The sequence below is a fragment of the Cibotium barometz genome, chromosome 16, assembly GCF_041138505.1.
Source record: "Cibotium barometz isolate CiBa-2024 chromosome 16, ASM4113850v1, whole genome shotgun sequence".
Taxonomy (NCBI): Eukaryota; Viridiplantae; Streptophyta; class Polypodiopsida; order Cyatheales; family Cibotiaceae; genus Cibotium; species Cibotium barometz.
The window spans coordinates 16816116-16839206 of record NC_141061.1 but is presented as its reverse complement, the minus strand read 5'-3'; positions in this window follow the sequence as shown (position 1 = coordinate 16839206).

Genomic DNA, 23091 nt, shown 5'->3' with positions numbered 1-23091 from the left:
ATTAGCAAATCCTAAATGATGGTGCACAATGGCTACAAGGCAAGATGAGTTCAAAGCTGAACCAGATATCCATGATGAAGACAGAGAGGCCTTGCAGGTTGGAACCAACACATACCCATATTTGTTAAATTATTCTTTCATTCTTTAAATTATCAAGTTGTACATACGGATGCAAATAGAGTTTTTGATACAATTTAGCCCTCTGATAGTAGGGGAGGCTTAGGATGTGATTCCCGAGTAGTAGCAGACAGGCATTGGCAGAAGAATAAAGGGTGGTTCCAATCACACCATAGTAGGCCACTCCCACCCATCCATCAAACATTTCGATCAACCTCTAGCTGACAAAGAATCCAAGATGGTATCATTAGTAAATGGTTCAAGATTATCTTGTGAGATGGTGTGTCTTACCTCTTGAGAGTGCCTTGGTGGAGATGGGTGAGGTTCCAGTACCTCCTCGAGGGGGTGAGAGTGTTAGGGAAAATCTATCTCAGGAGGATAAAAAGATGAGAAAATGCATTCAGCTTGAGATGTGTTATTAGGTTGTGTGTTAGGATATGGGTTAAGTAGCCTACTAGTAACATTAGAATAGATAGGGTAAGTTGATTTTGAAAATGAAGAAGAAGATTCTTCTTGACCCCCTCTGACCTCCTGGGCTAGGGGGAGTGAGTGGCTAGGCTTATGAGACTTAATAAACTCTCGTAAGTCTAGAATTTCTTCTTCGTTTTTTGTGGGATACTCTATATTGGTAGCATTAAAATTGTATTGTACATTTGTCAGCATGGCTTCTAAATGCTTGTATATATTAGTGTAGAGTTTTAGAATGCCAAAAGGATGATAGAGAATGGAATCACATAGGTTTAGATGTTGGTGAGTGTTATATACCTCTAGCCAGCCGCCGCCGCCGTGACTTATGACCCATTGGTAACTATGTGCTACTACTTCATAGTTGGCGGGCATCTCGAGAATGTCATTTGGGACAAACAGGTCTAATTTTTCAACACTATTATCCAGAATTTATGAGTTTTGGAGAATGGGACACCAACTACAAAGGTTTAGCAATGATAGGATGTAGAGGATAGAAAAATATGTCCTGGGGATTACCAATACTAAGTCGCCCCCTCAAAATTCCCATGATTACGATAGGATTAGCGTCTCTTTTCGTATTTTGTTTGATTAATGTTAGTTCTCCTAGGCCTATATCCTCAGATAGATTTATGTCATATTGAATTAGAGAGAGGGTAAGTGTAGACAGAAACAAAGAAAGAGTTTGAGGAGGGGCCTGAGGAGCAATTGTCCCAACTCAGAGGCACACTCAAGGAGGAGACGAAGATCATCACTAGGTTTTGGCCACTGACTTCTTTCTTGGATTGCAAGCTAACGCTCTAATTCTTGTAGACAGGAGTCTATGTTGCTAAGGAGGTTTGAAATTGACGTTTCTTTGACCATCCAACATCCAATTCTTCAAATCTTTGTGTTGCATATTCTTGGGTTCGCCGGGCGGTTGCTTCCCTTGCCTGAGTTTTGGTAATTTGTTGGAGTCTTTGGGCCGCCAACCTCTGAGTGTCTTGAAGTTGTTTTGTAAGCTGTGTCACTATCTCTTGGTGTGCCAACTCATTTCTGTGTGCTTCTGCCTGGCTTGCACTTATTGTTTCATTAAGAGCTCTGATCTTCTCTACATGAGCCTTGTTGGTCTGTTCCCTTTCATGTTGTAGATGGTTTGCCCTCTCCTCCTCTTCCTTAAGTTGTGCTGTGAGCTGCATGATTTGGTGCTGCGATCCTTCTTCTTTGGCCCTGGCATTAGCTTGGAAGTCTTGTACTTGTTGTGCATAGAGTGTCGTGAGTTCCTTTGTGTGGTTGACTTTTTTCTGGAGTTGTTCCTTCACTTTTTTCAATTTGGCATTGAGATCAGCATTCTCCTTGATCCTTTGTGCTATTGTTTAGCTTAATACCATATTATTATTCTCCACCAGTGCATTGTACCTTTTCTTCTGCTCCTTCTATAGCTTTCAAACTCTTCATAATGACCTCTTTGTGGGTTGTCTTAGCTGCTTCCAAGTTTGCCTAACCTTTGTACTTGTGTGGATGTATCTTTTACTTGCTTCCAGAGGGCAGTATTATAGTCATGGAGCATATGTGTTGTTAGGAGGTGGCATCGCCAAACTTTTTTTTCGTGCTCCCAAATTGCATTGGTGCTTGATTCTATCTCCATCCTAGTCTATGGTTGGTTGAGCAGCTCCTCAAGTCCTTCCATGGTCTCCTGCAAGAATTGTTGATAGTCGATGTTCTATAGAGAGGCTAGCTGGGGTAGTCTTTCTTCATCTAACACCATATTGGGGAATATGGGAATTTCCCACAAGTTTGGGACACGTGGTCAAAAGTTTGGATTAACCATAACTTGAACACCACTAATCCAAAATGAGCGCTTTATAGCTCTTTAGATTCCATTTTTCAAGCGCTTTCCAACGACAGGTCATATGATAGGGTTTTGAGAAACTTACAAACATGTTATCCATGTCCCCTTTTTTAAGTATTCAAAAATGGAAATTGGGAAATTCCCAAATTCACTAATATGGTGTTATCTTCCAATATTCTCCTCTTGCTTGGACTTGATGGCTCTGGAGTTCTTTGTCTTTTAATTGCTTCCATGGGGGCCTTTGGTTCCTATACTAGGGTTGCATTTCCTTCCACTTCTTACCTTTCCTCAGCTTGTATTAGCATTGCTGCTTCTCGAGCTCTCTGTTGGCGTGTCTGCCAGAATTGAGTCTTTGAGAGGAGATAAGTCTGTAAATATGAGTTGGGCTAGGCTTGTTGGAGGAGTGATTTGTTGCCGAGGTTCTTGTGTGGTCTGGTTGAGAATATTCTCTTTAAGTGCCTCTTGGTAAGTGCGAATTTCTGTTGCAACTTCCTCCTCTAGTCTTTGTGACTCAGCAACAAAAACGGTAAGCACTCCCCTCATGTTTTTATCTTTTCTCTTCTTACAATATTTCTTCATCAGCTTTATTATATCCTTGGTCTCCATCAAGATGGATTTCCCTTCGTGTACATCTTCAGCTGTGTTAACATGGACTGGTCTGGTAGCAATGCCAACTGCATATGTTCCTCTGATTTAGGCTGAGGTCTTTTTGCTACATGATTGAGAACTGTGTGAGAAGGTATGGGTTAGATATTTTAATTGGTGGGCCTTCAAGTAGTTCTCCATCTCCTTATGTAGATAGTATGCCCAATCTTCTTCTTTCTCTTCATGTACTTTTGTAATTCTGTTGAGATCAAGTCTGTTGTATGTGTCTTACTGGCTTTATTTGCATCATCAAAGACATGGCCCTGCAGGCCTTCTCTATAGCCTCATTTTGGATATTCTCGTACTACTCTGCACCATTTGAATTGTATGAATTCTTCTTTAGCATGGCCTCCGTAGGCATCTTGTCAATGGTGTGTTGGTGAGCCCTGTTTACTGCACTGGAAGTTGCAGAGCCTCCCTAATTAGGTCCTCAATGATGAGTAGTTCTTTTGCAGTGCCGCTTGCCTTGGTGATTTGCCCTCATTTGGTCCCCTTATCGTAGGTCTTTAGGTACTTTGTGCAGAGTTCTATGTCGATACTGTGGGGGAGTATCTGTGCCATCCTTTCGAGACCAACTTTGTCTAGTTTTGCTTTAACTTCAGCCTCTTCCAGTATTTGTAGACATTCCGGGTTGTGGTATCGAAGGGCTACATTTCCAGAGGCTGTATGAGCTTCCTTGCTGCCTGTTTTGATGATGGCCCCATGGAAAGGTTGTGCATAAGGACCCAAGAAGTTCAGCTTTGGTTCACTGTGTTCTCGATTTTCTCTAACTCGTTGGGGATCCAGTTGCACTATTGGCTTGAGTTGTAGCTGGGTTCTTGTGGGCTTCAAACACCGAGGCTGACATCTGTATTAGGCACATAGGATCAGTTGAATGACTGGTGTGGTCCTTTTTTTTTCTTTCAAAAAATAATAATTTATGGGGAATAGGTTAGTTTAATTGAAGAGGTCGTTAGTGTAGGAGCAATCCTCTAGTGTTCTAATAGTCAGTTCACGGTAAGGTAGGAGTGAGTACATGAATGAGCAGGCCACCATGAAAAGGTGAGGCCGTGAAAGGGTCAATCTGTGAAGGTTAGTCCATTTGAGAAAAGTTGAGTTCATGAAAGTGTTGGTTCATGAAAAGGTGAGTTCATGAAAGGGTCTAGTTGTGATGGGTTAGTCTGTGAAAGGGTGTGACCATGAAAGGGTTTTGGCCGTGAAAGGGTCCGTCTATGAAAGGGTCAGGCTATGAAAGGGTTAGTCCGAAAGGGTGCGACCATGAAAAGGTCAGTCCGTGAAAGGGTCTCTAGCCCCCCGTGAAAGGACAAGTTTTGTGAAAAACAAGTTTTTGTGAAAACATAGGTTTCGTGAAAAACCCAATTTTTGTGAAAACACAAGTATTTTAAATCGTTCAAATTGTTTGATGCATATTGAATGATTAATCTTTATTGAACCATACATACGTGAAGGGAAAAAGTCATGTGTGTTACCGATTAATTTGGTTATTCCCAAAATGTCATGATTCATTAAAAAAACAAAAATAGAAAAAACAAAGACAAAAAGGAAAAGAAAGGAAGAGGATCAAGCTCCCACCTCGAAGGGGAAAGTCAAAAAGTTTGTAGGGAGAAAGTGAGCTTTGGAGATGCAAGTTGAAGCGATTCGCAAATGCACACAATGCAAAATGAAGAAAAGAAGAAAGAAAATTTATTTTATAATGCAGCCATCGAACAGGGCAGCTACCTTAATAAAGAAAGCCACATGGCACTATGTGATTGGCTCGTGAAAATTTACCGTTTCATGGTATGAATGTTTTTCTACAGTTTCACGTGGAACTTGAGATTTTGTTCACGGCGTGAAAAGTCAGAAAAGGGTTCACGGCGTGGACACATTTCTGCACTTTCACGTGGAATGCATAAGATCGAATACTTATTATTATTTTTCTTTCTATATGCTCAAGCAGTCAAACATGCAGATGATGAGTGAACGATACTTTGCTTACCTCGTATCCATTCATGTAATTGTTATTATTGCCATAAGAACCAAGGGGTCACCCGGGCACCTTTGGGCATTTTTTGGTGCAGTCGTTTTAGTTGCATGTGTGGGAGTTTTTTATTGTGCCTTCCACCCAATTGAACAATGTTGTCACTATGTGCTTGGTTGTGGAGGGCTTCTATCTGCATCTCCTTGCTGTACTACTTTGTTTTTACCTTTAGGTTCCTTGTTCAGTATTGTAGTCAGAGTGGGTACTTTTGTTGCTTTAGCAATTCCCAACCCATTTGGTTGAGTTTTCTTAATCCTCCACACAAGGGTTGGCGTGGTTCTTGCTTGAGTCAAGAGTTGTTGTTGCTTGATCTTACCACCTTCTTTTTGATAATTCGACTATTTGTGGTATTAGCCACTGAGTGGGGTTTGGGTACCCATATTGCCGTATTGCCTTGATAGTATCCTTGTGCTTGCAGTAAATCCTATTGAACCCATTTCTTACGGAATCCTTGAGGTTTCTTCGGGTGCTTGGAGTCCTGCCAATCAGCTCGAGTCAGAAGGATCTGACCTTTGAATTGTTTGCAGGTTCTTCTGAGGTCCTTTATATCATTCCTGTTGTCCATTTTGTTTGGTTGATCTATAAGTTGAATTTTGGGCACCCACTTCTGTGTACCCTTATATGTAGGGTATTATGTAGGTAAGATTTGCAGAATGGTTTTCTTGTTCTATCCTTTGAGGTGTTGCCACCCATTGCACTTGTTGTTTGTTCTCATCATCAGTTATGATGTGCTTCTCTCTATTTGTCAAGTTCCATAAGGGTATGGACATGACCTTCTCGCTTGTGCTTAGCAATGATGTTCGTTCTTCCCATTGGATAATGCATTTACTGGCACAGATCTAGAATCGTCCTAGAATCATCTCTTCTTCCATGGAACTTACAGGCATGACAAACACCTTCCTGACCAAGGAATTATTTTTTATGGAAATGTTAACATTTAAAAATCCCTCGACTTTTGTGGTTATCAAGTGAATGCTACAAACTTACGCATCAGTGGGTTCAAGGTGTGGTTTATCTAATGCTACCTAGGTCTCATATGAGATCAAGTTATGACTTAACCCCGTATCTATTAATGCAATGCTTGTTGCATGGCCTTTAGCTATAGTAAGTCCCACCTTGAGTCGTGCTGGCTCAATGTTTAGTTCTCCTTTGTCCAAAAGGGTCATAGAAGCCATGTTGACATGTATCAGTCTTTTGTGCAGGAATTGCTTCGCTTTGATGTCTCTAGTCTTAGCCTCTTCTTTTGCTTTGCTGTAATTTTTCTTTTGCAAGTTGTTTTTGTTGTTTCAAGAGATGTTCTTGCAAGAGCATCTCTTGGGTCAGTGGTCCAAAGTATTTTTTAAATTTACTTCCATTGACATAACCCTCCATTTGTATGCCATCAATTGTCTCAATTCGTACAGACCCATGAGGTGTGATTTTTGATACTCAGAATGGTCCCAGACCTTGGTATTTAAGTTTCTTTTTCTTGGCGCTTCCAACACTATACATGAGGACAAGGTCCCCTGTTTCAAGATCTTTTTGCTTAAGGTTTTTGTCAAACCAATGTTTCTTGCGTAATTTTTCAACCATGAGTCCATGTTTATCAGTCTAGTCTCATTAAGCTTCTCTAAGTCAATTAGCCTTTCAACTAATGCATTCTCCATTATATGCTCTTGTACGGCAATCCTTAAGCTTGGGACTAGGTGTTCCATACGCATATAACTACTTCCACACCATAAGCTAGATGGAAAGGAGTGTAACCCGTCACTACCTTATATGAGGTTCGCCCATAGGGCTGTTGTCAACTTATGTTCTTAGTCTGTTCAACTTGCTTCCTAGATTTCTGTCAAGATAGTACACAAAATTTTGTTTGTACTCTCTGCTTTACCATTGGCCTCCTGTGGATAATAAGGTGATGATTTTCGATGCATCACTAAGAATCCCACAAGTAAATGATCAACCACCTCATTGATAAAATGTGAGCCGTGATCCACTAACCAATTCTAATGGGCAGCCAAACCTTGAGATGATTTGCTCATATAAAAACTTTGTAGTTGTTCATGCATCAGCTCTCCTTGAGGCTTTGGCTTCTACCCATTTTGTGAAATAGTCCGCCAAGATCACATATCGGGCTTGGGAGGATGGATGTGCCACACTAGACTAATCGGTCCCACAAAATCTATCCCCCATTTCTTGAACGGTTGTCTTACAATAATAGGGGTGAGCGGCATCTTGTCCTTTTGCTGTGGAATAGCAAAACGTTAACATTCTTCGCATCTTTTGACAAATTCTATGGCGTCTCCGAATAACGTAGGCCACCACAGTCTTGCTTGAAGCACTTTTTGAGCTTGGATTTCTCCAGCAAAATTCTTGCTTGGTATCCTTGAATGAACTTCTTCCAATATGGTGACAAACTCATCCTCTCTAATGCATCTTCTGAGCAGATTATCTTTTCCTAACTTATATGGTTCTCCCACAAACAGTTGATAAGGTGCAACGAGCTTGATAAGCCACCGCATTTTATCTTTGTTCAAAGGTATTTCTTGTTATGGAAAACCATAAGCTAGATACTCTGAGATTTCTTCACTCCATTCGGGTACCATGTCCAACTTGAATAAACAAGCATCATCAGGGAGATCATAATCAACACCAATTGCTAATTTCCTATTTGGAATTCTTGACATGTGGTCGGCCAACACATGTTGTGTTCCCTTCCTTACCGTCCGTGACTGTAAAGTTCAATTCCAACAACAATAGTAACCATCGTGTGATTCTCCCTGTGGTGCAAGGTTTATTTACTAGGTATAGTAAGGCTTGATGGCCCATGTAAAATACAAATTTGTTGGCCAAGAGGTAATGTTGAAATTTCTTGACAGCGTAAATTATGCCCAATCCTTCTCTCTCAATGGTGGTGTAATTCACCTCTGCATCATTCAGCTGATGAGACTAGCGAAGCAGACTGGATAGTCCAATTTGAACTCACCAGTTTGGGGGCTAGTACATAACGAATAGCAAAATTTGATACATCAATATGCACATAAAATATGAGATCCCAATTTGGGGTACATAGAATTGGTGCGCTTGCCAATGCTTGCTTCAGTCGATCATATGCTTCGTGACACTCCTCCGTCCACTTAAAGACAATGAGGAGCTTGTACAAGGGTCTAGCTATTTTTTCATAAAAAATTATGAAGCGATGATAGTACCCCACATGGTCCATAAATCTTTTGCACACCCTTGTAGTTGGTAGGTGGTTGGCAGCTCCAAGATCAGTTTGACCTTACTATCATTCGTGGATATACCATTCTTTGAGACAATGTGTCCCAATATCACACCATGCTTGATCCAAAACTGACACTTCAAGGGGTTTAAGGATATATGATATAATTGACATCGCTCGAATACTTTTCTCAAGCAGGCCAGATGGTCTACCCATCGAGAGCGTGCACATAGATCATCAATGAATACCTCCAACCACTTTTGTAAGTAGTCCTTGAAGGCTATGCACATCAACCGTTGTAAGGTTGCTGGCGTTTGTGAGGCCGAATAGCATAACCTTGTATACAAATGGCCCCCACATTGTGTTGAAAGCTCTCTTGTGCTAGTCCTCTCGTGCTATGGACACCTGATTGTAACTGGAGAATCCATCCAAGAAGCTGTAAGCTTCTCTCCCAGCCTAGCCACTCTTTCCCAAACATGTTCTATATAAGGCAATGGATAATGGTCTTTCCTAGTGGCTGCATTAGCCTTTTTAAGATCAACACATACCCTAAGCTTTCCATTCTTTCTTGACACTATCACAATAGGTGATAAACAATCCTTATGTTTGATTTCATGGATAAAATCCGCAACAATGAGCTTGTCAATTTTCTCTTTTACAATTGCCACGTACTTAGGATTCATCTAGTATGGTTTTTGCCTAGTTGGTCTCGACCCTTCCATGATTAGAATCGTATGCTGTACTACCTCAGGCGGTACCCCCTTCATCTCTTTGTAATTCTAGGCAAAAAAATCCTTAAATTCCTTGAAGAGAGCAATGAGACCATCTTCTTCAGCCGAAGTCAAGTCTGTAGCAATGTATATGGGCCGAGCTTCTTCCCCTAGTCCCACAATATCTACTTCCTTGACTTCTAACTTTGTGGGTTGATGTGGTTGATGTGGATTGATATGTGGGTTGATGTGGATTGATGTGTGGGTTGATGTGGATTGATGTGGAGTGATGTGGATTGATTTGTGGATTGATGTGGAGTGATGTGAGATGATGTGGGATGATGTGAATGATGTTTAAATAATGTGAAATGTTGTGGAATGATGTGAATTGATGAGGAATTAGTCTCTTGTTTAGACATTCATGGTGGGTGAGGCCTCGAGTGGGAAGCTCTGCCCTATGCGTGAGTTTGCTAGTTCGATGTGCAGAGAGGACAAGGGTCTCACAGCTGGTATCAAAACATTTGGTTGTGTAAGATCCCTGTCTCCACCACACAACAGATTCGGGGTGCTAGCAGCAAAAGTAACACAGCTTGCGTGAGGCAGGGTCCCACACTCGGGGCCTAGCCCATGGATATCCGGGCAGGTGACTAATTCCTCGGTTCTTCCAAAACCGAACTCGGAAAAAACTTCTCTTGCTCAGAAAGCATGGGCGATTCCTCCAGGATAAAATTTTACTCTAACGTAGTCAAGATCATTACTGACCAAACTGATCCGACCGCACCTATAAAGATACTCGACCAAATCAAGGAAGAAACTTGCACTTGGATCATAGATATCAACGGTTTTTTCCCCATCAAGAGGCACAATCGTTGATTCCTATCCATAGAACAATTTCTATCTGGGATTTACTTCATCTATCGTAATAACAAAAAGGAGTCTCATTTTACGGATCCATCAATCCAGCCTAAGTCCCATGGGTTAGCCAACCGACCAACCACTGTAGTGATGGGATCCAATTTAGAATTTGGTTAGGTTTTGTCCCGGGTACCAGGGAAAAGAGTTCCCAGGCCCCCTAGCTAGAAGTTCATGCAACATAAAATTAGTCACACCACTTACACACCCAATATGAAATTGCCTTTTTCTCAGCATTAGCTAACTTTAAAACAATCCTTTAATGAAACCATTATGTCACTGATCACAATCCTCAAAATCTCTGGTTAAATCCATATTTTCAATCATTCATTCATCGGTGTACTTATGGCATCATTGGCAACCACAATGCTCACCACTTGTTCACTCAGGGGCCTTTTCGATAGTTTCTAGCTCATAGTAACCGGCAATATATTCACATAACAAAATGGAATCTCCGTGGAAGATCAGCAAGATCAACCAACAGATCCATATAAAAGAGCCATGGACTCATCCGTTGAGGACCAGCAAGGTCAATCAACCAGATCCATGCCCGGTTTCAGAAAACAACTCTTACTCCTTATTCCAATATCTTCCACAACGCACGTGTGGGTATCTTCGGCGACCCAGAGCCCGAGCACCGTATGGTCAGCACCCTCTACGATCCTTTGCAGGTCACCTAGCGCTTCACTCATAGGCCGCTTCCTTGGTCCTTCATCCACCGTATCGAAAGCTCACCATTTAAATCGAATCGAGGCTGGTCAAGACCTCGGCCGACCTTGCTACTATGCGAGACGTCTTCCATTGACTCTCTGTCTAGCAGTTGCAACTTTATCAGTTAGGTCTCCATGACCTTAATCACAAGATGGTCAAAATGCTTCCCCAGCAATCTTGACATAAAACAGTCATTTACAAATAGGTCGTCACACAAATACAGTTTCTATATTGAACTCTCGTCATTCCACATTATTCCACATCAATCCATATTACTTAATCCAATTCCAAATCATATGTGTATCCATTCTTGACCAGATACATCATTTTCCATCCCATCACATCAAATTCATTCACTTCACATAGCATCCATTCCTATCTTTCTTAGTTTACATTACGTCTCATCACATCCATTTCTCATTATATCTCATTCGTTCAGATCTTATATTATTCATTCACATTCTGAATTACATGACATCTCATCTCATCCATTCGCTCATATCGACTTCATATCCATTCACATTCATATTTGCATTCATTATTCCACACACATCCACATTCGTACATCTATATTCACATCTACATCCATACATCCATTTTCACATCCACATTCATACATCCACATCCACATCCGCATTCATACATCCACATCCACATTCACATCCATACATCCACATTCACATTCACATCCATACATCCACATTCACATTCCATATTCATACATCCATACCCACATTCCATATTCATACATCCATATCCACATTCCACATTCATACATCCATATCCACATTCCACATTCATACATCCACATCTACATTCATACATCCACATTCACATTCACATCCATACATCCATACCCACATTCCACATTCATACATCCACATCCACATCCACATTCACATTCACATATCCACATTCCACATCCTCATTCACATTCACATATATCCACATCCACATTCCATATCTACATTCATATTCTCATTCACACATCCACATTCACATTCACATACATCCACATTCACATTCACATTCACATCCATACATCCATATCCACATTCCACATCCTCATTCACATTCACATACATGCACATCCACATTCACATCTACATCATTTCTTTCACATACATATAACTACATTCATTCTTTCACATACATACATCTCCATCTATTCCTCGTTCATTTTCATCTATTTGATTCGTTTCACATCCTCATATCTATTTATAGAATACAACAGAATTCTTATTTTTGATATAAGATTTCTTTATGCATCTATTTATGCATTCCATTTTAAGGAGACTAACACTTTCGAAATAGAAATCAATCTTTTATGCATCTTCCTATGCATAAATTCATTTTAAATGAGAATGACACTTTTGAATTAAAAATCAATCTTTTATGCATCTTCCTATGCATAAAATCAAAATTGACAAAAATAACTCTTTTGAACTAAAAATAGATTTCTTTATGCATCTTTCTATGCATAAAATCAAAATTGATGAGAATAACTCTTTTGGGTTAAAATAAATTCTTTATGCATCTTTCCATGCATAAATCCAATTTAGTAGGATTACACTTTTAGAATAAAAGAATTTTTCTTATGCATCCTATTTTTGCATAAAATCATTTATGATGAAAATCACACTTTTAAAATAAAAAAATTATCTTTTATGCATATGTTTATGCATACAATCATTTATGATGAAAATCACTCTTTTAATATAAAAGAATTTCTTTTATGCATCTAATTTATGCATAAAATCATTTATGATGAAAATCACACTTTTAATATAAAAAGTTTATCTTTTATGCATATGGTTATGCATACAATTATTTATGATGAAAATCACTCTTTTAATATAAAAGAATTTCTTTTATGCATCTAATTTATGCATAAAATCATTTATGATGAAAATCACACTTCTAATATTAAAAAAATTATCTTTTATGCATATTTTTATCCATACAATCATTTATGATAAAAATCACTCTTTTAATATAAAAGAATTTCTTTTATGCATCTAATTTATGCATAAATCATTTATGATGAAAGTAACACTTTTATAATTAAAAAAATAATCTTTTATGCATACTTCTATGCATGAAAATAAAATAGGATAAGAGTAACACTTTTATTATAAAACAATAATCTTTTTTGCATACTTTTATGCATGAGAATCAATTATGATAAAAGTAACACTTTTATAATAAAAAACAAATCTTTTATGCATACTTCTATGCATGAAAATCAAATATGATAAAAGTAACACATTTATAATAAAAAATTTATCTTTTATGCATACTTTTATGCATGAAAATCAAATATGATAAAAGTAACACTTTTATAAAAAAAATATCTTTTATGCATACTTTTATGCATGAGAATCGAATATGATAAAAGTAACAGTTTTATAATAAAAAAATAATCTTTTATGCATGAAAATCAATTATGATAAAAGTTACACTTTTATAATTAAAAAAATAATCTTTTATGCATACTTTTATGCATAAAAATTAATAATAATGAAAGTAATACTTTTATAATAAAACTAAATTTCTTTTATACAAATAATCAAAATGCATCTTCTATGCATGAAAATGACACTTTAGAATATGGAAATCATAAGGATTACTCTTTTAGAATAATGAAAGATAATACTTATTTCCAAAATTTTGAAAAATTTTGCCATAACCTCCTTTGTATAGCTGACCATTTTTCAATTTTAAGTCTCTAAAATTAATTATAAATGCATCAAGAGTATTTAAATCATTCTAAAGTAACATTTTTCTACTTATTTAAGAGAACATTATGAAAAACTTGATTTTACTCATTAATCATTAACCTAGGATAAAGAATGGTTGGATTTACTAGAGGAGAGAGGGGAATGCCTTTTTGTAATGAGGCATAACATCATTTGCCATTTTAGAGAAGACAAAAAGCATAAAAAACCATAAAAACCATAAAACAAATGGAAAAGAGAAGAATCACCAACTTACTAATGAATTTTCAACCCTTGTTTGAGACAAGAGTGGCCACCAATCTTTTGGAAGAGGGAAGGTCAAAAACTAATGAATTATGAGTAAAATTTATTGTTTTTGGCACTTGGGAGAGGCAGGGTAACAGTGCAAAAACACTATTGAGTTTCAACAAAGGGGAGGGCTTCTAGTTATAGGAAAAAGTGAGTTTCTAACCAAGCCAACTGATTTTGGAATTTTCCAGATCAGTTTGATCTATTTTTGACCATTTTTAGGTCAGTTTTGCTCACTTTTTGGATCTAGTTGAAACAGAAGAGAGGAGAGATAAAAATATCTCATTTTTTGGGAGTTTAAAACTCAATCAAGCATGTGAAATAGGTGCCTCCTTCATGAGGGGAATTCCCCCATGCAGAGGTGTCAAAAATGCATCATTACTTCTAAATATCTCACTTTTTTAACTCCTTAGTCAACTCTTCATCTTATGTGAGTATTTACTCATTTTTGGGGGATTTTCCTTTTATTTCCTCATTTATCTCCTCCCTACATTTGGATGAATCTTATTGGACCATAGGAACCTTAATTTAAAATTTTGAAAAAATCTTCACCCCCAGGATAATACCTCTTGAACAGATTATACTTAATTTCTAAAGCACCTTCTGAAAATCTTTTTGAACTTCTATTTCAAGGAAACTTATTTTAATAAGATGAGGTATTTTTCTATCCAAAAATATTTAAAATCTAAAAATTATCTCTCTAGAATATTTTTTCTCTCTAGGCCAAAACAGGTAGAAACAAGATCTTTTTTATTTCTGAAGAGGGAATTGATTACAGAGGAAGATACTAGACATCATGAGGGGCTGGGGGAGGAATCTTACATTCTACCCCACTTAAAAAACGCGAGATGTCCTCATCTCGCAGGTGAAGTATGATCTTTTTCATCTTCTTCTTCTTCTTCAATCACTTCTAGTGTTACTACCTTGGAAGTGGACGACCGATTTGGGAACAACTCTCTTTGACTTCCCCTTTTCTGAGTTGGAGGTCTGGCATTACTTTGGGTTGAAACTGCAGGTTTTATAGAGGGTCTACCTCTGGGATTTCCCTGATTTTGGGGGATAGAACCGTGATTACTCTCGAAGGAAGGGGCTAGAGTCTGGAATCTTGATCCCTGATTTCCCTACACTGAAAACCTTGATCCAAAAGGAGTTGGGCAATCCATGCTGCGATGTCCAATTCCTTGACAGTTATAGCATTTCACTCTCTTGTTCAAGGATGGAACTTCTGAAGTTAAATTCCAGGGAATTGAGTTTTGGAAAAAGGACATTTCTTCCATTCTAGAACTTCCCATATCCTGGGTTTGACCCTGATATCTTCTAGGCAGAGGAAGGTTGGAATCATCTTCGGGGAATAAAAACCTTTTGAAAGGTGATGGTGCTGTCTTTGGCGGGACTTTGACATCAAAGGCTTTGGCAAAATCCTTCGCCATTCTTATTGCTTCGGCCATTGAGATAGGTTTTGCATTCTTGTGACTAAAGTATCCAATGGCTCGTTCATTCCACGAATGAACCTGGCCATCAGGTGCTCTTTATCCAATTGAGGGGAATATTTAAGGAGAAGGGAAAAAGCCTGATGGTACTCTTTAATTGTCCGGCTTTCTTGCTTTAGTTCCAAGAACTCATTCATCTTAGTTTCAAGAAAGTCGAGGGGACAAAACCTCTTTCTAAGGTAAGCCTTGAGATCGGTCCCGGTGACATCGAAGTATTCTTCCATTGATTCGATCCACTTCTCCAGAGCCTCGCCCAAGTTTTCTCCTTCACCCTTGAAAGGTCCAGGCTGCGAACTATGAATAGTTCTACGAACATCCAGGTCGAGCTCTTCTTCATCGAGTTGGGGGTTAACATTTCTAGCACGACGACCTCGATCCATGTTCCTATCAATACAAAAATTATTGTTAAGTCTCTTTATTTATGATTCAATCTGATTTTTTGATTCAACTGATTCTGAGGTTCTCTAAATAGGTCGGCTCCCCATAGAATCAAGGAATAAAGATACTCATATAGAACGCATTATCAGATAACAATTCATTCAGAATATCTCATTAATATCTTTATCACAATAATGGTCCATTAGACTAAATTTTTCCATCTGAACAATCCCTCCATGGGGATTTCAATTTTTCATATTTTTAATTTATCATCCCTTAACTTGATCCACTGATCAAAAGTTAACAGTAGCAATCTGCCAGCACAATCCACTAATCTCATAGTGATTGGTTGAAGTCATTTACATCATTCCCGTTAAGAACATCATCACAGGGACTCGTCCCATTCATCCTTGTTGAGGTTTTGCTTAGTTATTACAATTGAGTCACCAAAATTTAGAAATCTTTCTTTTTCAATCAAAATCCAAATCAACTCAGAATTTAAAATCATATCAACCACATTCGAATTCATCATCTGGATAGTATTAATGCTTATAATTTCAAGTCTTAGATTTACTCGTATATACTGCTAGTAAAGAGCTATAGTTATACCCTCGGTATATACGGATAGTCATGGTTCTTGGAACTATAAGGTAAATACCATTATGTCTAGGCCTCAAGCAAGTCAGGGATTCCATACAATTGCGGTACTTCCATCTGAAGACCGAATTACCAAATTTCAAGTCATCATTTCTCAATCAGAATTTAAAATCATATCAACCACATTCGAATTCATCATCTGGATAGTATTAATGCTTATAATTTCAAGTCTTAGATCTACTCGTATATACTGCCAGTAAAGAGCTGCAGTTATACCCTCGGTATATACGGATAGTCATGGTTCTTGGAACTATAAGGTAAATACCATCATGTCTAGGCCATAAGCAAGTCAGGGATTCCATACAATTGTGGTACTTCCATTTGAAGATCAAATTACCAAATTACGAATTTCAGTTTGAATATCAAATTGTATGAATTTTTTATCACACAAATACAACCTTTTTGTGCTTGTTGATAAGTTTTTGACATATTTGGCTTCTCGGTTAATCCTCATTAGCCAATTAGATCTGATACCAACTGTAAGATCCCTGTCCCCACCGCACAACAGATTCGAGGTGCTAGCAGCAGAAGTAGCACAGCTTGCGTGAGGCAGGGTCCCACAATCGGGGCCTCGCCCATGGATATCCAGGCAGGTGACTAATTCCTCGGTTCTTCCAAAACCGAACTCAGAAAAAACTTCTCTTGCCCGGAAAGCACAGGAGATTCCTCCAGGATAAAATTTTACTCTAACGTAGTCAAGATCATTACTGACCAAACTGATCCGACCGCACCTATAAAGATACTCGGCCAGATCAGGGAAGAAACTTGCACTTGGATCATAGAGATCAACGTTTTTTTCCCCATCAAAAGGCATAGCCGTTGATTCCTATCCATAGAACAATTTCTATCGGGGATTTACTTCATCTATCGTAATAACAGAAAGGAGTCTCATTTTACAGATCCATCAGTCTAGCCTAAGTCCCATGGGTTAGCCAACCGAACAACCACTGTAGTGATGGGATCCAATTTAGAATTTGGTTAGGTTTTGTCCTGGGTACCAGGGAAAAGAGTTCCCAAGCCCCCTAGCCGGAAGTTCATGCAACATAAAATTAGTCACACCACTTACACACCCAATATGAAATTGCCTTTTTCTCAGCTTAAAACAATCCTTTAATGAAACCATTATGTCACTGATCACAATCCTCAAAATCTCTGGTTAAATCCATATTTCCAATCATTCATTCATCGGTGTACTTATGGCATCATTGGCAACCAGAACGCTCACCACTTATTCACTCAGGGGCCTTTTCGATAGTTCCTAGCTCATAGTAACCGGCAATATATTCACATAACAAAATGGAATCTCCGTGGAAGATCAGCAAGATCAACCAACAGATCCATATAAAAGAGCCATGGACTCATCCGTTGAGGACCAGCAAGGTCAATCAACCAGATCCATGCCCGCTTTCAGAAAACAACTCTTACTCCTTATTCCAATATCTTCCACGATGCACGTGTGGGTACCTTCGATGACCGAGAGACCGAGCACTGTATTGTCAGTACCCTTTAAGATCCTTGGTAGGTCACCTAGCGCTTCACTCATAGGCCGCTTCCTTGGTCCCTCATCCACCATACCGAAAGCTCACCATTTAAATCGAACTGAGGCTGGTCAAGACCTCCGCCGACCTTGCTACGCGAGACATCCTCCATTGACTCTCCGTTACAACTTTATCAGTTAGGTCTCCACGACCTTAATCACAAGATGGTCAAAATGCTTCCCCAGTATTCTTGACATAAAACAGCCATTTACAAACAGGTCACAAATATAGTTTCTATATTGAACTCTCGTCATTCCACATTATTCCACATCAATCCATATTACTTAATCCAATTCCAAATCATATGTGTATCCATTCTTGACTAGATACATCATTTTCCATCCCATCACATCAGATTCATTCACTTCACATGATAACATCCATTCCTATCTTTCTTAATTTACATTACGTCTCATCACATCCATTTCTCATTATATCTCATTCGTTCAGATCTTATATTATTCATTCACATTCTGATTCACATGACATCTCATCTCATCCATTCGCTCATATCGACTTCATATCCATTCACATTCATATTTGCATTCATTATTTCACACACACACCCACATTCGTACATCTACATCCATACATCCATTTTCACATCCACATTCATACATCCACATCCACATCCACATTCATACATCCACATCCACATCTACATTCATACATCCACATTCACATTCACATCCATACATCCATACCCACATTCCACATTCATACATCTATATCCACATTCCACATTCATACATCCACATCCACATCTACATTCATACATCCACATTCACATTGACATCCACATTGACATACCCACATTCCACATTCATACATCCATATCCACATTCCACATTCATACATCCACATCCACATTCACATTCACATTCACATATCCACATTCCACATCCTCATTCACATTCACATACATCCACATCCACATTCCATATCTACATTCATATCCCCATTGACACATCCACATTCACATACATCCACATTCACATTCACATTCACATCCATACATCCATATCCACATTCCACATCCTCATTCACATTTACATACATCCACATCCACATTCCATATCTACACCCGTATCCACATTCACATCTACATCATTTCTTTCACATACATATAACTACATCCATTCTTTCACATACATACATCTCCATCTATTCCTTGTTCATTTTCATCTATTTGATTTGTTTCACATCCTCATATCTATTTATAGAATACAACAGAATTCTTATTTTTGATATAAATGAGAATGACACTTTAGAATTAAAAATCAATGTTTTATGCATCTTCCTATGCATAAAATCAAAATTGACAAAAATAACTCTTTTGAACTAAAATCAAAAGAGTTAATAAAAGATTGAATTAAAAATCAATCTTTTATGCATCTTCCTATGCATAAAATCAAAATTGACAAAAATAACTCTTTTGAACTAAAATAGATTTCTTTATGCATCTTTCTATGCATAAAATCAAAATTGATGAGAATAACTCTTTTGGGTTAAAATAAATTCTTTATGCATCTCTCCATGTATAGATCCAATTTAGTAGGAATTACACTTTTAGAATAAAAGAATTTTTCTTATGCATCCTATTTATGCATAAAATCATTTATGATGAAAATCACACTTTTAAAATAAAAAAATTATCTTTTATGCATATGTTTATGCATACAATCATTTATGATGAAAATCACTCTTTTAATATAAAAGAATTTCTTTTATGCATCTAATTTATGCATAAAATCATTTATGATGAAAATCACACTTTTAGTATAAATTTATCTTTTATGCATACAATCATTTATGATGAGAATCACACTTTTAATATAAAAAAATTATCTTTTATGCATACAATCATTTATGATGAAAATCACTCTTTTAATATAAAAGAATTTCTTTAATGCATCTAATTTATGCATAAAATCATTTATGATGAAAATCACACTTTTAATATAAAAAAATATCTTTTTTGCATATGTTTATGCATACAATCATTTATGATGATAATAACTCTTTTAATATAAAAGAATTTCTTTTATGCATATAATTTATGCATAAAATCATTTATGATGAAAGTAACACTTTTATGATTAAAAAAATAATCTTTTATGCATACTTCTATGCATGAAAATCAAATATGATAAGAGTAACACTTTAATAATAAAGAAATAATCTTTTATGCATGAGAATCAATTACGATAAAAGTAACACTTTTATAATAAAAAAATAATCTTTTATGCATACTTCTATGCATGAAAATAAAATATGATAAAAGTAACACTTTTATAATTAAAAAAATGATCTTTTATGCATACTTTTATGCATGAAAATCAAATATAGTAAAAGTAACACTTTTATAATAAATTAATTATCTTTTATGCATACTTTTATGCATGAGAATCAAATATGATAAAAGTAACACTTTTATAATAAAAATTTAATCTTTTATGCATACTTTTTGAATGAGAATCAAATATGATAAAAGTAACACTTTTAGAATAAAGAAATAATCTTTTATGCATACTTCTATGCATGAAAATCAATTATGATAAAAGTAACACTTTTATAATAAAAAAATAATCTTTTATGCATACTTTTATGCATAAAAATTAATAATAATGAAAGTAATACTTTTATAATAAAACTAAATTTCTTTTATACAAATAATCAAAATGCATCTTCTATGCATGAAAATGACACTTTAGAATATAGAAATCATAAGGATTACTCTTTTAGAATAATGAAAGATAATACTTATTTTTAAATTTTTGAGAAATTGCGCCATAACCTCCTTTGTATGGCTAACCATTTTTTAATTTTAAGTCTCTAAAATTAATTAGAAATGCATCAAGAGTATTTAAATCATTCTAAAGTAACATTTTTCTACTTATTTAAGAGAACATTTTGAAAAACTTGATTTTACTCATTAATCATTAACCTAGGGTAAAGAATGGTTGGATTTACTAGAGAAGAGAGGGGAATGTCTTTTTGTAATGAGGCATAATATCATTTGCCATTTTAGAGAAGACAAAAACCATAAAAAACCATAAAAACCATAAAATAAATGAAAAAGAGAAGAATCACCAACTTACTAAAATGAATTTGAGAGCTCTCCTTTGGCTTGATGGATTGAGGGTTCAACTCTTGTTTGAGACAAGAGTGGCCACCAATCTTTTGGAAGAGGAAAGGTCAAAAACTAATGAATTATGAGTAAAATTCATTGTTTTGGGCACTTGGGAGAGGTAGGGTAACAGTGCAAAAACACTATTGAGTTTAAACAAAGGGGAGGGCTTCTATTTATAGAAAAAAGTGAGTTTCTAACCAAGCCAACTGATTCTGGAATTTTCCAGATCAGTTTGGTCAATTTTTACCATTTTTGCTCACTTTTTGGATCTAGTTGAAACAGGAGAGAGGAGGAGAGATAAAAATAGCTCATTATTTGGGAGTTTAAAACTCATTCAAGCATGTGAAATAGGTGCCTCCTTCATGAGGGGAATTCCCCCATGCAGAGGTGTCAAAAATGCATCATTACTTCTAAATATCTCACTTTTTTAACTATTAACCTTGTCCTTAGTCAACTCTTCATCTTATGTGAGTATTTACTCATTTTTGGGGGATTTTCCTTTTATTTCTTCATTTATCTCCTCCCTACATTTGGATGAATCTTATTGGACCATAGGAACCTTAATTTAAAATTTTGAAAAAATCTTCACCCCCAGGATAATGCCTCTTGAACAGATTATACTTAATTTCTAATGCACCTTCTGAAAATCTTTTTGAACTTCTGTTTTAGGGGAACTTAATTTAATAAGATGAGGTATTTTTCTATCCAAAAATATTTAAAATCTAAATATTATCTCTCTAGAATATTTTCTCTCTCTAGGCCAAAACAGGTAGAAACAAGATCTTTTTTATTTTTGAAGAGAGAATTGATTACAGAGGAAGATACTGGAGATCATGAGGGGCTGGAATCTTACAGGTTGAAGTTGATAAACCAAGAAGCAAGAAATGTCAACAATTTTTGAGTTACCAGCAGTGAAAGACTGTAATTGTGTTGAAGTTCGTGCGAGTTGATATTTAGAATGGAAATTCATAAATTAAAAATTCGGTTTCTAGATGGAAGCACCGCATTTTTATGGAATCCCCTGCTTAAGGCCTAGATATGATGGCATTTTTCTTATAGCACCAAGGATCGTGAAAACCCCTATATATCATGGATATAACTGCAGCTCTATAATGACAATATATACGAGTGAATCTAAGACCTTGAAGTTTGAGCAAAAATTATATCCTAGATGATGATTTCAAATGCTGGTTGATATGATTTTATAATTCTGGTTAAAATTTAATAAATTGATTTAGATTCTGATTGAAGGATGATGATTTTTGAATTTTGGTTGACAGTAGATAAGTTGAATAAGTCATGATGACGATGAATGGAGAGAATTCCATTGATGATGTTAGTAACTTGGAAGACAATCAAGAATTTTAGCAAATCACTATAAGATTAGTGAATCATGCCGCACAGGTTGTTTGTAGCTTGACCTTTTGCCCAGTAGACCCAATTGTGGAATGACAAATTGAGAACTTGTATAACTGAAATTCTAATGGGGAATGTTCAGATGTTAATTGGAAATTACTGGTCTAATGGACCATTATTGTGTTAAGGATATGAATGATCTATTTTCTGATAATGAGTTTTGTATGTTTCTTCTTATAGAAGGGATCTTAATCCTAGGATTTTGAGAGGATTGACCAAACTTTAAGAAATCCCATAATCAGTTGGATCTAAAGTTTAAATCCTTTTTGGATTCGCATTTTAAATAAAGTGGTCTTTTCACCTGAGATTCTTTGAGCGTTTTGGTTAAGTTGGAAAAAGGGACTTGACAAAGAATTTTCATATTGAAAGGATCATGGATTGAGGTCATTGTGGTAGAAATGTTAACCCCTGACTTGATGAGGAAGCGCTCAACCCAGATGTTTGCAAAGCTCTTCACTCAGAGATCTCAACCTGGAACTTTCAAAGGTGAAGGGGAGCACTTGGGAGAAACAGTAGAGAAGTGGATTGAAACTATGGAGGAGTACTTTGATGTCAGAGGTTACAACAATAAAAGTAAAGTGGCTCTTGTCAAGCTGAAGATCGTAGAGACAACCAGAGTAGTGTGGAAGAATCACTGTGCAAGACAAACTGCTTGGATAAGAAAACCTAGATGTGGGATGATCTCAAGGCATACCTCAGAAAGAGAATCTGTCCTCCAGGCTTCTCGAAAACAAAGATGAATGAGTTTCTTGAGGTAACCCAGGGGATCCAAACTATGGAGGAATATCACCATCCATTCACTCTCCTCCTCAAATACTCGCACCTGTTGGGGCTAATGCC